At 46.1% G+C, this 14,346-nt stretch overlaps 1 protein-coding gene across 1 annotated transcript in view; it reads right to left on the bottom strand.

The window, feature by feature from the left end:
- LOC144142777 (transmembrane protein 45B-like) overlaps positions 1 to 6,783 on the bottom strand; it is a 31,790-nt gene extending 25,007 nt beyond the window's left edge. Inside the window, exon 1 of the mRNA XM_077674495.1 lies at positions 6,487 to 6,783. The gene's annotated coding sequence lies outside the window, so the exon portion shown is untranslated. The remainder of the gene's footprint in view (positions 1 to 6,486) is intronic.
- Between the last annotated feature and the right edge of the window lie 7,563 nt (positions 6,784 to 14,346).

Here is a 14,346-nt window from a genome sequence, read left to right as displayed (position 1 = left end):
AGTCAATATAGGTACAAAGAAAATAAAATCAACTGAACATTTTACCGTACAGCGTTAAACTAGGGTGCAGGAAGCACTTTTTTGCGCTGGGAGAACAAGCACAGCGGTCAGCAGCACGACTACGCATCTGCGAACGCTTTTCCGTCTAAGAAATGCAATTGCTAGACGTGACATATAGTGGAAACTTGGGGGACGCTTACTGCACGAGCGCAATAAAACAAATAGTCACCTAAGCTGCTTGAAGTGCTAAAACTAAATAAAAGTGTAAACTGGTTATACATTATATACCTCATATTTCGCTCGCTGGCAGCTCTGGCCCCTGGCCAAATGGTCTCGGGCGCTAGGTGTGATATTTTGCAAGTCACGTGACAAGTTCGAATCCCCGGGGGTATATTCTTTTTTCTGGGGGTATATTTTTTTTTCTTTTTATAAGTTGCTTTTCCGTTTTCAGCTGATGTTTTCTATACTGAGTTCAACTTTTTTTGGGCCGGAACGTTCACTGCTCCATGAACTAGTTCACAGAACGCGCGCAGGCTGACAGTGACGCGCTAGCGAGTTCTCGTTGGCGTGCTGTTGCCATAAGCACCGACTGCTTGCGGGCAGTGGGCACAGGCCAGAATGAACAGACCCTTGCCCTGGTGCGAACACACTTTTTACGATACAGGCATGAGTGAGGCAAGCTTCAAATATGGGAGAAAAGCGCATGGCATTTGAGCGTCTGCGGGGACGCGGAGGGCGTTCATCCACTGCGTAGGCCTCGGCTAGTGATTGCTACGATTCCAAGCCGTCCTGGGAGGCTTACCTTATGCATTTTACAGCCGACAACATGGCAGGAGCACGGTGTGACGATTACTGAGATATCGAGAATGCCCATCCAACGATGCCGTCGGATGTCAAGCATGTTGTTTCACAGAACCGAAACCGCAACTTGCTTGAATGCTAACCAATCACGGTGCGTCTCCTCCCGTCGTCACATCCTTTAGTTGGCGCGGCCGCCGCAAACCGCGCATGGTAGTTTTTCTTCTTTCACGCCTTGTAAAATAATTACCGATTTGTCAACCGGATAAGCGATGAAAAGTGTGCTAATTTGAGCCATTCTACGCAGTACAAGCAAAAACGGGAGCTTGACAAATTCACTTCAGTGTCCCTTTAATTAAAAGCGTGAGCATTTCCACGCGGGAACTCAGCGAGGAGGCTCCCCTTGTACGCTTGTAACGCATTTGTAACTCCTTGTGTCGCACTTTCGTCACATATGAAAATACTACTATTTAAAAGCCCGACAGATATATACATATATATATATATATATATATATATATATATATATATATATATATATATATATATATATATATATATATATATATATATATATATATATATATATATATATATATATATATACAGTCGAACCCCGCTACAACGAACGCCGCTTTAACGAAATTTCCGCTTCAACGAAATATTTCCAATTCCCCGTCAGCCAGCCATAGAAGTCCATGCAACAAAGTCCTCGCCTCAACGAACCATTTGTCAGGCTTGCTTTCGCTTCAACGAAATTTTCGATGATTTGGGCTGGGTTTGAACAATTATTTTACAGTAAAATAAGCATAGCGCCAGCTATCTGTAACTTTTTATACATTCAGGACGCTTAGTTTCACCGAAAACATGCGCAATGCGGCCACACCGCCAAAAAAAAAAAAAAAAAACTCGTAGGCGGACGCCATTGTTTGATGGTGATAACGATGTGGCTGGCCGTCTTTACATGAGGCGCAGGCCCGGTTCGCCAAGCCGGAGCTACAGCCAATCCGTATCCAGTTGAAATCGCACAAATGTGCTCCTCTGCTGGCGCGGCGCCGTCATGTATGCGTTTTGAGCAGCTGTCCTTGCCGTTTTCCTTCTACCATTCTTAATAGCCAAGAGCAAAAATCATGTTTGCGTGTTTGGTCTTGAAGCCAAGTCATCCTATCTTAGTCATGAGCGCGCAGTTGTGTTAAATGCAAGCGCGCGCGTCTAACCTGCCAAGGTCAGTAGCTGCCGCGCCGTGTCAGATGATAAGATAACGGCACTGCTCCTGCTACAAGTGACAGGGGGGCTTCCGACGGCCTAGCAGCTATCTGCAAGTAATCAGCTCGGTGGACACGCCTTGTTGTACAGCAATACGTTTTGCGCCTGCATTTCTTCACCCCACTCCGCAACGCGTTCTTCGCGTGCAGTGAAAGAACAGATAACCATTGGTATGTTTGTTATCCGAATAAATATGACGTTATTGCGCGTCACTCCTTTTTCTAAACATTGTATTATGCTGCCAATGATGCGGAAGCATACGGGGCTATTTTTCTGGCCTTTCCGTGGTGTGTTGCGGCAGATTTCGCCTCAACGAATTTTCGCTTCAACGAAATTTTTCGCCCGTCCCGTCAATTTCGTTGTAGCGGGATTCGACTGTATATATATATATATATATATATATATATATATATATATATATAGAGAGAGAGAGAGAGAGAGAGAGAGAGTAAATGAATATTAAAAAGGAGAAGAGGTGGGTGTGAGTAACTGATCTTGGGCCGGCTTCTTCCCACTGGGGCAACGGTACGGGGGAAAAAAGGAGAGAGGAAAGAAAAGGGAAGGTATGAGAAATAACACTGAAATCGACAAACGAACTATCTACATGCAGTAACACCAATAGACGCCTCACATGCAACGTGGCGCTGAATAAGATTGTCGCAGTCCTCTATTCAGCACGTGATTTCTGTTAATTTTTTTCGCAACCTAGAGCCGAGAATCCAGACAGGAGTCACTAAGGAATAACGGCAAGTCTTCGGTTCCTGATGCCAGCCCACGTGCCCAAAATCTCTTGTACGGACACAGGGCGAGTTTCCAAACGTAGTAATGCTTCTGCAAGGTTCTTCCGCTCACTAGTGTACTTTGAACAAGCGCTAACTAAATGTCCGATATTGTTCGAAAAAATCTGCGGGGAGGGTGGTGTGAGGTGAACAACACATCCGAGCGTACTTTTATCACGCAAGCAAGCGCAAGCAAGGTACCCGGCTACTAGCCAGGTTGGCTAAGGGCCCAGATGGTCAAATTGTATTGTATACAAAGAATGAAATGAACTTTCTTTCTTCTTCTTCTTCTTCCAATCGGCGTAGAAAAAGCTCAGTGCATGATTTACACATTCAAAAGGCTAATTTGGTAAGGTAAGTATCAAACCTGTACACCTCACTTGCTGCCCTCCGTTGCAAATCGAACATTAAGCCATACTAGTCTAATTACCCCGCTACACAGGCTTTTCAAATGTCTCCCAATTTCACGTCCTTCGACTGAGATGTCGGTATTCAGCTGTGACGCAACATATTTAAAAGGCACTGGGTTCAAATGTCGACCTAGCCGAATGTCATCAAGCGACATTTGAGGCTCTCAATTTGCCTTTGAAAGAGAAACATCCGTACGTTCGTGCACGACGTCTTAACGCCGCGATTTGAAGAAATATTTCTCCGTTGGTGAAACTGCACTTCCAACAGCAAGTTACTGAATAAATTTTTTTACACGGAAAGATGGAAAACTAACGAGTGATGAAACGACGAAATTTGGAGAAACTTCGCAAGCGGGAATTGTGCAACAGATGCGTGAGCAGCCCTCTTATACCCTGAACTCCGTCATAGTCGCCCTCACTACTATGCGCAAATGTGTTTTTGGGAATAACGTTTTCCAGGCGAGACAAAAGGACGAGTCTGATGGGACATTTTCGAAAATACGTCCATAGAACAATCTGCACCCCCAACAATTACTGTACAATCATCATCACCATCATCATCATCACCATCATCATTATCATTATCGCCAGCCTGTCTACGCCCACTGCAGAGCAAAGGTCTCTCCCATATATCTGCAATTATGCCGGTCCTGTGCTAACTGCGACCAATCTATCCCCGCAAACTTCTTGATCTCATCTGCCCATCTAACTTTCTGCCGCCCCCTGTCACGCTTGCCTTCTCTGGGGATCCACTCTGTTAACATTAATGACCAACGGTTATCTTGCCTTCGCATTACATCTCCTGCTCATTTCTTCTGATTAATTCCTATTAATACGTCCTTAACACGCGTTCGTTCCCTGGCCCACTCTGCTCTCTTGATGATGATGATGATGATGATGATGATGATGATTTCTATAGGTTTACCCTTCGTAGCGTGGTGACGACATGTCATATTACCAAAAAGGACTAATATACTTATGTTTTATACTCTTAGTTTAATACTAGCGCTGCTTAGGGCAGGCACAGAAAGCTTATTAGACACAAAATACTTTTTTTTCCTTGTTACATGTGGTAACTGTCCTAGGCAATATTCCCCTCTTTGCTTTCTGTCCACCAATATTCTAATCTTCTTTTCGTTCCCTCGACAGTCTTGAAATTTATTTCCTTTGTGCTACCCTTAAATCCTAGTGATTCTGGAAGCCGAATATTTCCCTCACGTAAATTTGGATGAATACCCTTGCATTCTAACACTATGTGCCGCATAGTTTGTTTCTTTTCCGCAGACCACGCGTATCCCATCGTTTTGTGAATACTTCCCCAGAAAGCTCTTTGTTCGCAAGCAACCTGCTCTAGACTCAAAAAGCAAAGCACTGCCCTGGGAATTATCGTAGAAATTTTCCTTTCTGATGTTCAATTTCTCAGCCCTGTACATCTCTAACATCTCTTCTACCCAGCTAAAGTTCACTTCACTGCTGCACACAAATGCATCGCGGAGAAGACACCTTTAAGCGAAATACAATGAAATATCAAGGCTCTGCGGTGTTTTGTTATTAGAATTTTCTCACACGAGGTCACGAGGTCGCGGGTTCGATTCCCGGCCGCGGCGGCCGCTTTTCTGATGGAGGCGAAAAGCAAAAACGCCCGTGTGTACGAGATTTCGGCGCACGTTAAAGATCCCCAGGTGGTCTAAATTAATCCGGAGCCCTCCACTACGGCGCGCCTCATCGCCTGCGTTGCGTCGGCGCGTTAAACCCCACAATCAATCAGAATTTTCTCACGCTGAAAAAGTGTGTCCCGTCAAGCGTTACAAATGGACAGAGGGGCTTCTTTGTTCAGTTTACGTGGGAACGCTTAAGCATTTAAAAAGAAAACAACAACGAAGGACCTCTGTGGTCAGACAAGCAAAAGAAGGTCCATAGCTATAGCTAATTATCCTAAGTAATTAGTAATAGGGGAATAAATTTGCCCATGTTGCAATCATAATGAGTTTATAATTAAAACCTTTTCTTGGTATAACTTAACCCTGTAGTTAATTTTTTGATCACGCTACGCGAACGAAACTTGGCAGCAGTATAGCGAATCCCAAACACGCCGGTTGAGCATTGAAGCCTTCAACGTCCACGTTAAAATTGTCGTCTAGACAGGTGGCAGCACTCGCAGTTTGAAAAACACAGAAAACTTCGAATGCCACCGTCTGACACGTCATTTCAAAATGCCTGTAACGCAAGAATATATTTAAGATACAGAACCGTTATGTGTTCAAAGAGGCCGCGAAAACAAAATACGAGTTCGGTTCATTAAAAGAGACTGCCTTGTCCCATTACGACGGTATCGGTTTTATTGCAAGCTTCAAAGGACAAGAGACAAAACAGTGGAGTCTTACCAACCTCTCTAGGGCTGAGTTTTTATGACGTCACAGAATCTTGTTTGTGCGACTGGTGGCCGCATATCAAAGCCACTGCCGAGAAGCATGGCTGTGCGATTGTACAGGTTCCCCTAGTTCTATATCCCATCACTTCAATGCTAACGTAAATTAATACACTTCTACATACGTTTTTAGTGCTCCCTGCATAGCGTCACTGCTGTCGTCAAGTGGCGGGAAATTTGTAAGTTTTCTAATACTTCTTGAGTTCTCTTGTTGTTCAAAAAGCGTCACTTGTCACTGTAGCGGGGCTAAGCGAGCTACCCAAAGGCCAGTTATTCAAAATTAAGCAAGGTTGCATATTTCCTTCATGGTCTCTTTACAATCTAACTGGTAATAATCGTATCTGCCAACGATTTGATATAAGGCCCCTAAGCCCAACTTAATTTCTTTTAATTGTGCTGGTTTACGCAGCGAAACTACACAGGCGCGCAGGATTATAGCGCTTCGGATTACTTTGGACCCCCTGGGGATCTTTAACATGCCCCGAAAGCTCGACACACGAGCGTTTTTGCTTTTCGCCTACATCGGAAAAGCGGCCGCCCTGTGCTGGAATCGAACCCGCGTCCTTGGGTTCAGTATTGCAAAGCCTTAAAAGCGCAACTCTTCCCCGTAAAGTAAATAATCCGTTCATGTGTCCGATCTCGCATTTGAACGGAATGAGCGCCGTGGACCATGTTGTCGTTCGTCAAGGGACTATTTTGGAGACGCTCACGACGCGCGAAATGACCTTGAGAAGTGTTTGCTTACGCACAACTTGATACTACGTAGCGCGCATTCAAAAAGACTAAAAACAGGTTTCGTACTCACACACACACTGCAAGCCCAGTCGTTGCCGTTCACCGAGGTTCCAGGCTGTCGTTGCGGCAATATTCATATTTTGTTTGTTGCTCTCCGTTGAGGCTGGCAGAGAGCGAGTCGCCTAAGCGTGGAACGGCTGCGGAATGACCCAGTCGAGGGAGGCGTGGACGAGGAAGGCACGGCTTTGGCGTCGCTATTCGTGTTCCGTCGACGCTGGGTGGCGTGTGTACGGAGCGTGCTGGGGGGCTTGGCTTCTATCGGCGCACTATTGACGCACGATGCGTGGAGTGGGGCATCAGCCATGCACAATCGTTACTCACGACCCCCGTGCGGCGTAGTCAAACAGGGCACGTCCGTCTCTGGGACATTAATTTTGCCCGAGTTGCGGGCTGGAGACAAAGAGACAGTTGCACGGGGAAAAATAGCGTCCGGCACCAGCTGAAGTTATTGATTGATTGATTGACTGTAATTTGTTTAAATACCCTCTGCGGCAATGTTTTCTTGGCAAGGTTTGAATTGCCTAACGTACTTTTTTACGTACTTTTAACGTACTTTTTTCCGAACGTCGACTACGCCATCTATCGCTGTTATTCGTACGATGGGTTTGTTTATGCCGGTGCACCTGCAGGCTGCAGGAGATGATAACGACGACTGATGTGTTTTTGCACATAATAGCTGAGTGAGTGAGTGAGTGAGTGAGTGAGTGAGTGAGTGAGTGAGTGAGTGAGTGAGTGAGTGAGTGAGTGAGTGAGTGAGTGAGTGAGTGAGTGAGTAAACTCCGAAAACAAAAATGGGGGAGGGGTGAAAAATGAGCGTTCAAATTGTTTATTTGATAGCTTGCCATTGCTCAGTATTGTATATCTACAAGTGACATCAAGATTCCTAGAATATGACATGTTTTATGTACCCTTGAGGTTCATGTGTGCCTGAACTTGTACGCTTCGGAAGTTTCACAACACAAGTATGTAGCGCTAATGGATGAGGCGTGTCAGAGGAGAGACCAGGAACACTGCGCTTGCTCATCACCCCCTCGTCGCTGCCTGTGCAGTGTTCATTTCGCCCTAGGTGAGGGAGTTTTGTGTAGATCGTTAGCTGATCGTTTAACTCACATTTTATGTGCTGGTTCGCTGCACTGAATGTTTCTATTCTACTACAGGTGGCTTAAAACCAACTGGTTAGCGTACTGTTCTCATTCCATTTCGTGTTCTCGCTCGTGTAACTCACTCTGATTTGCGGCAGTCAGAAAAGAAATAAAAGTAATAAAAAATGTAGTACATTAAAGATAAAAGCGAAGCGTTTCGAGAGAAACTGAGTGGGGTGAAAGCTATAGTGTATACCAAAATCCACGTATACCACGATTCGGGGTGAAAGCGATAGTGTATACCAAAATCCGGAAACAGCACATTTTTTTCTTATTTTCTAGCTCAAGCCAAGGGGGAACCACGGCGCCATTTTGTTTCGCGGAAGAAACGAAATGCTCTCTGTTCGTTGTCAGGATCCACCAACTCGTCCAAGCGCCAACCCTGTAACCTAAGGGGTCCACGTCCCCGCCTAAATTAAGGTAAGAAAAACGACCGTGAGTTAACTGCCAATTTCGGCGTCGGCGAAAGGATTTCACAATTGATCTCAGACCGTCGCGGTGCACATTAAAACAGCGGCTGTGGTAAAATCGTGGGGGCATGTGGTGTCTCTCTACATCCCCTTGGGGTCTACGCTCGCTGTTCGATATATCGAATTTCTGGTTGGCTCGCAGCTCGCTATGCACGAACAACGTTCGCATATTTCCCGGGTGATTTCGTCATTGGCTCATATAAAAAACCGTGTGATGTACACGCGGACTTGGTAAGTACTGGGTTTAGATCTCTCCCTAGACTTGTGCAATTCAAACTATATCAATTTTAAAAAGTAATTGTAGCCTGCGAACATAACACGCACGCTAGAAAGTGAAGGGCCAACCACTCGTGCAGTCTGACAATGGGGGATCGATAAAAATGGCCCCGAACATGCGATGCAGCGATTTGAATCTCGCGCGGTACGGGTCCCTCCTGATGTTTACACGCGCAAGCTCGGTCGATGCACCGCAAATCACACGTCTACAGTGAGCCCCTAACTACCCGAACAGAAATATTATCTGCGGCCTTCTAATCTATCTCATTGCCATATGACAACCAAAGCCATCCAGCTTATAGTGGTGTCGTAGTACACACTGGTAAATCTTTAAAATTGTACTAAAACTGCGGCATTCGAGTTGCCTTATCGAAATATACACAGATCTATGTCTTCCGTTATTGATTTTTGCGCGTGACATATAGGGCCACGTGGCAATGGCAAACAGACTGCTGCACGTTATTTTCAAATGGGAAGGCCCCGCGTCATACGTCAAACACCGGCCGCACGTCACTGCTGCGCTGTTTATCTGTGCGGCGTGCATGGGCGCATTTCTTCCCCGTTACAGCGGCCAGAAGAAGTAGAAGAGCGGGAAATACAAACTCGTCACCTTTGCTAAGCTATTGGGTAGTCTCCATTTACTGTAGCTGAGTGTACAGCGTTCTTATGAACCAAAGGTAACGTGAAGGATGCCTGGGATTTCTGCTAGCTCAAGCTTTTTGTTAATGGAACAACCTATGTTTAAACGAGTTAAAATAACCAATTGAGCTGTGTGTGCTTTTTCGTGCACTTTATGCAAATCACTGTTGGCCAGCGTGCAGGTCTGTTAGCGCGCCGACATTTGACTGCACTAAATCAAAAATTAAGACGATATCGCATTCAATACCTCCCACCCGCATGTTCACGTCTTATTATTCTGGTTGCACATCATCATCACCAGCCTATCTACGCCCACTGCAGAGCAAAGGCCTCTCCCATTATTCTCCAATTACCCCAGTCTTATGCTAACTGCGACCAATTTATCCACCCAAACTTCTTGATCTCATCTGCCCATCTAACTTTATGCCGACCCCTGCAACGCTTGCATTCTCTAGGGATCCATTCTGTTACCCTCAATGACCAGCGGTTATCTTTCCTTCGCATTACATGCCCTGCCCACGTCCATCTCTTCTTAATTTCTACTAATATGTCCTTAACACGCGTTTGTTCCCTGACCCACTCCGCTCTCTTCTTATCCCTTAATGTTACACCTATCATCTTCCGTTCCATTGCGGGCTGAGTCTTCCTCAATTTAACTTGAACCCTCTTAGTGAGCCTCCAAGTTTCTGCCCCGTAGGTGACTACCGGTAAGATGCATCTTTTATACACTTTCTTCTTAAGGGACAATGGTAGGCTGCCATGTATATGCCCATGCAATGGTAGGCTGCCATGCCAGGATATACGTGGCGTGAGCTAAAATTCAGCTGGTTATTCTGAGGTTTCCTGGTTTACTAGGATTACCTGATTATCACACTTACTGCTGCTAAAACGATGTCCAATCCAATCCAATCCAATCCAGTGCAGTCCAGTCCAATACAATCCACTCTAGTAGGGTCCAGTCCAGTACAGTCACTGCTCCTCGCGCATGCAAAGCACGGCTCTCCAGGAGCCACGCGAAACGGCTATCAAGCGGCTCCGGCGCAGCGTCAGACTTGGCTACTGCGCAACGGAGGCACACAGCTGGGCACGTGCCGGCGGCAGTGTGTCTGCCGCATCTATGACGTCACTCCTCTGGAATGCGCAGACCGGTGAATGTGCATACCCAATTCTCTACACACCCCTACTCCAATTTTATTGGAATCCAATCCAACCTAATTTAATCCAATGCAATCCAATCCAAGTCAAGCCAAGCTAAGCCAATTCAATCCAACCAAATCCAACCCAATCCAATCCAATGCTATAGAGTCTCCTCGCGCTTGCGCAGAACGGCCCTTCAAAGTCCACGCGAAACTGCTCAACCTCGCCAGTGTAGCTTACGCTACAGTAACGCTCCACAGATTTTTTGCGGATTGAGGATAGATTTTAAGTGGATGAGACTATAATAAAAGAACATGAGTTTTCATCACCTAATTTTTTGCTCATTTATGCGGAACATGCTACTATTATGTGGATCACGACCTCCTTGCGCTCCACCGGTTACTGTTGTACACTACGCGACCTGGGGACGTTTCTTCCCACATGGCCTGAAGGTTATCGACGTCTTCGCACACCGAGGGCGAAAAGTAGGAGGCGTCTTGTTTTAATGCGAGAGTATTACGTGCTCCACTGTGCGAAAACACGGCGTTGTCGTTCATCTCCGGTACCGAAGATGGACCAAGTTGTAACTAGTAAAATCACCGCAGTTACCTAGAAAAGATAATCGTTGTTGTTGAAAAACTTTATTTTGAGCATGGTGATGTGGGATTGGTCCCTTATTCAAGGAGAACATGTATGGGACGACCGTTTTGAATCAGCCCTGGACACCGGGAGTTGCGGGGCATCCAAGCCAGCGCTGGTACATTGGAGTTCCTATGGTATTAGAACCCGCGTCTCCAGAGCTAAATCCCAGTGCGCCACCCCGACGCCAAATCAACAGTGACAGGTGCCTATGACTCTACAGTGTACGTGACGGCACGTGAGGTGAACAGGTTCACCCCAGCCATAGAGAAAGCTGGTTTTGGGAAAGTAGTGCTCGCTCTATACCCAGGTACAACTGAAGAACGGCAACGGAAGTTGCCTCTGTGCTTCATCACCGCAGCCGGATGCTACTCCGCGCGGCGCAAGTAGTGCGTTGCTGGGAATATTTTGAACATGGCGTGAGCCGTTCCCGTGATTTTTCAGACTTAATATGGTTATAAATTACTGAAGCGACGACAAACTACGTGAGAACAGGCAGACTGTATCGCACATTGATAGCAATCACCTTTCAAAACGCGCGCGCCCGTTGACATCCCGGTCCCTCACTTCGGCGGAGGGATACCGTACATGAGCTATTGCCGTTCTTAACTGGTTCCCGAGTATAGAAGAGAGCGGACTGACTCTCACCTTCTCAGTATGCTTTCAGCGCTCTCGTTAGTGCGTACTATTGATCCTATACAGCGTCTACCTGCTGGGAGGAACCTCCGAATTGCTTTCACATTCCCACGCGTGAGCAGTCTTAAAGGGGCCCCGAGAAAAAAAAATACCACCTTGATTTATTAAAAAGACGTGTCAGGCCCGATAACAACGTTGCCACTACTGTAGCTAACTTCAAAAATATAATGGAGATATCGAGGAAAACATGTGAAGCAGTGGTGGTTCCCTAGCCATTTTCCGGCCACGTTTCTATGACGTCACAGAATCTTGTTTGTTCGAATGGCGGAGGCTGACCTACACCATCACCAAGAAACCGGACTCGGCGATTGCAGTGGGGCTTTCAGTTCCGTTTGATGGTATCACTTGAATTATCACGTGCAGTTACCACGCTGATAACTATGATTTTAGTGCTAGCCCATATTACGTCACTCGTGCTCACAGTATGTCAGTGCAGCTCGAAATATGAAAGTTTTTTAACACGAAAGTGTTTTATTCCGGGATACACAAAGATTTTACTCACGTCATATCCGTCACGAAAATGACGCCAGTACAACGAAGCAAGCGGCCTGTGAAGGGCGCACCCCTGCACATAGGGTCTTCTTGCGGGGAAGCAACCTTTAGTACTAAAGAGTATGTTATACTTATGGTTCGTCGTTTTCGGGTTTTATGTTTTAGCACGAAACTGTTTTATGCCGGGATACACCAAGATTTCGTCAATGTCATAACCGTAACGGAAGTGACGCCAGTACACCTTTGCCAAAGCGACCCGCCAGCAGGACTCCGCTCGCCAAGACATCCGCCGACAGGACATCGCCGACCCGCAAATCATGCTCAGCTGCAGCTTTCGCTGTACATTTCACTTTCGTGTTTTACCGATTCCTGTGTCAGTGGAATCAACCTGTTTTTTCAATATTTCTTGCGTTTTTACGGGTAATGAAACGTCTTTCGCGGCCGGAATGAAGCTCAGTGATTTACGAAAGGCCCACTCTTTCAAATTGGACAAAGTTGTGTTTTCTCTTCAACGCCTTCTTAAAGGAGCCATGAACACAAAATACAAGTTGGGTTTATTAGAAAGACTGCTTAGTCCCGATAACAATGACACCAATATCATCGCCATCTTCGAACAAATAACGGAGATATGAAAGAAAACGTGTGAAGCAGTCGCGACCCCCTAGGCAATTTCCCGCAACTTTTCTGTGACGTCACGGAACCTTGTTTGTGCGATTGGCGGCCGCCTAACTCATCTGTCGCCGCGACACATGACTGGATGTCTGTAATGGGGCCTCTAGTTTCATTTGACCGCATCACTTGAAGGCTAACGTGCAGTTAACGCACTGAAAATTATGTTTTATGGTTGGCCCGTATGACGTCATTCTTGCTCATAACACGTCACTGTGGCGCAACATTTAAAAGTTTTTAAATACTCCTTGCTTTTTTTTCGTTATAAAAACATCTTTTGTGGCTCTAATGGAACTGAGTGAGATACTGAATCCTAGTTCTTCCAAATTAAAGGAAGTTGTATTTTTTCTTCATGGCTCCTTTAAGTGTCTATTTGAATTTGTTTTTAATTTAGCAGGTCACGAGTGCGTCATATCCCTCCCTATAGACAGGGCAAGCGGGAGCAAACTTCGTTACCACCGGCACGGCATGCGCAGTAGTCACGCACAGGCGAGACAAAGGTCGCATGCAAAAAGAATGTGGCGCATGACCCCTCGTGTACACACAGCGGATGCGCACGTACACACTATCACATGCTGCGGCCCCACTGATGCGTGAATGTTGCTAAACTGCGGATGTAACGCAGTGCATGCGTTGCCACGTGGAGGTGGCGGTGAGCAAACACTTCATTGTTTTGGCCATTGTTTCGGATTCCGGATTCTCCGGTGTTCCTTCCTGCTCTACTGTGTCTCGTGCTTTCACTAATCGCTCCCCCCCCCCCCCCCCTCACCCGACCTGTACCCGTGTATTTCTGTTGTTCTATAGGTTAATCTTTTGTATGCCGTGCGGCCCAGCTGCCACACGAAGACTGCTGTCATTGGCTGCATGCGTCACTTACAGAATGCGCGTCAACGTTTGTAGTTTTCGCCGTCGCAGCAAGTTCTAAAGTCCGGAAGTATATCAAAAAACAAATGACGCAGTTAAGAAACTGAAGAATGTGCAGAATGTTGGCATAACGTGTGCTCTAAGAAACGAAAGTGACACCTTAAGGGACCAAGGAGAGATAGCGAATGAAGCGAATGGGTTCGATGCGCACACTCACATCCCAACGACTGCGGATATAGCTAGCGCATAGCGCTCGCAGAAATTGGCAAGTGATGTTCCAAAAGCGATAGCCATAGCTAAAGACGACTTGAGAAGAAGACGACTCACCAAAGGCGATTCGGGTGGCTGTGTTCATACTTGTGAACATTGTTGAACAAAAACAAAACATTACGCATATCTGAGACATTTCGTTAATACATGAGTGATATTTGTAGTGTTCCTTTATTAAAAAAAATACTTGGATACCCAACTTTAAAGACGGTATTTGTAACTCTGCACGTCAGTGTTTGTGCTTATTCATGTGGTGTATGTATACGTGCTTTCACTCAGGAAACGGCTTTCCTAACGGAAGCGATTGCGCCGCACCATATGTGGGTGTTCAAGGCCGAGGTGGCAGTCTTGGGAGCAGTCATTCGCTAAACCCAAACAGGTGCCGCTGAAAGTCGTTAACTGGTCATTTGGGAATTCGGTAGGTTAGTTATTATATATATTGCGAGCCGTTTGCGACGCCGCAAGCAATGGCGGTCGTTTTCAGGTCTGTGGTCCTGAAAAAAAGCACAGAGAGGGGTGTAGACTAATGAGGCACATCTGCCGTTTTCTTAAAGACTTTACTACTTATCAATGGCA

The sequence above is a fragment of the Haemaphysalis longicornis genome, unplaced genomic scaffold, assembly GCF_048455015.1.
Source record: "Haemaphysalis longicornis isolate Haplotype H1 unplaced genomic scaffold, Haemaphysalis longicornis Haplotype H1 scaffold_6, whole genome shotgun sequence".
NCBI lineage: Eukaryota > Metazoa > Arthropoda > Arachnida > Ixodida > Ixodidae > Haemaphysalis > Haemaphysalis longicornis.
This window is presented reverse-complemented; position numbering and strand designations above follow the sequence as displayed.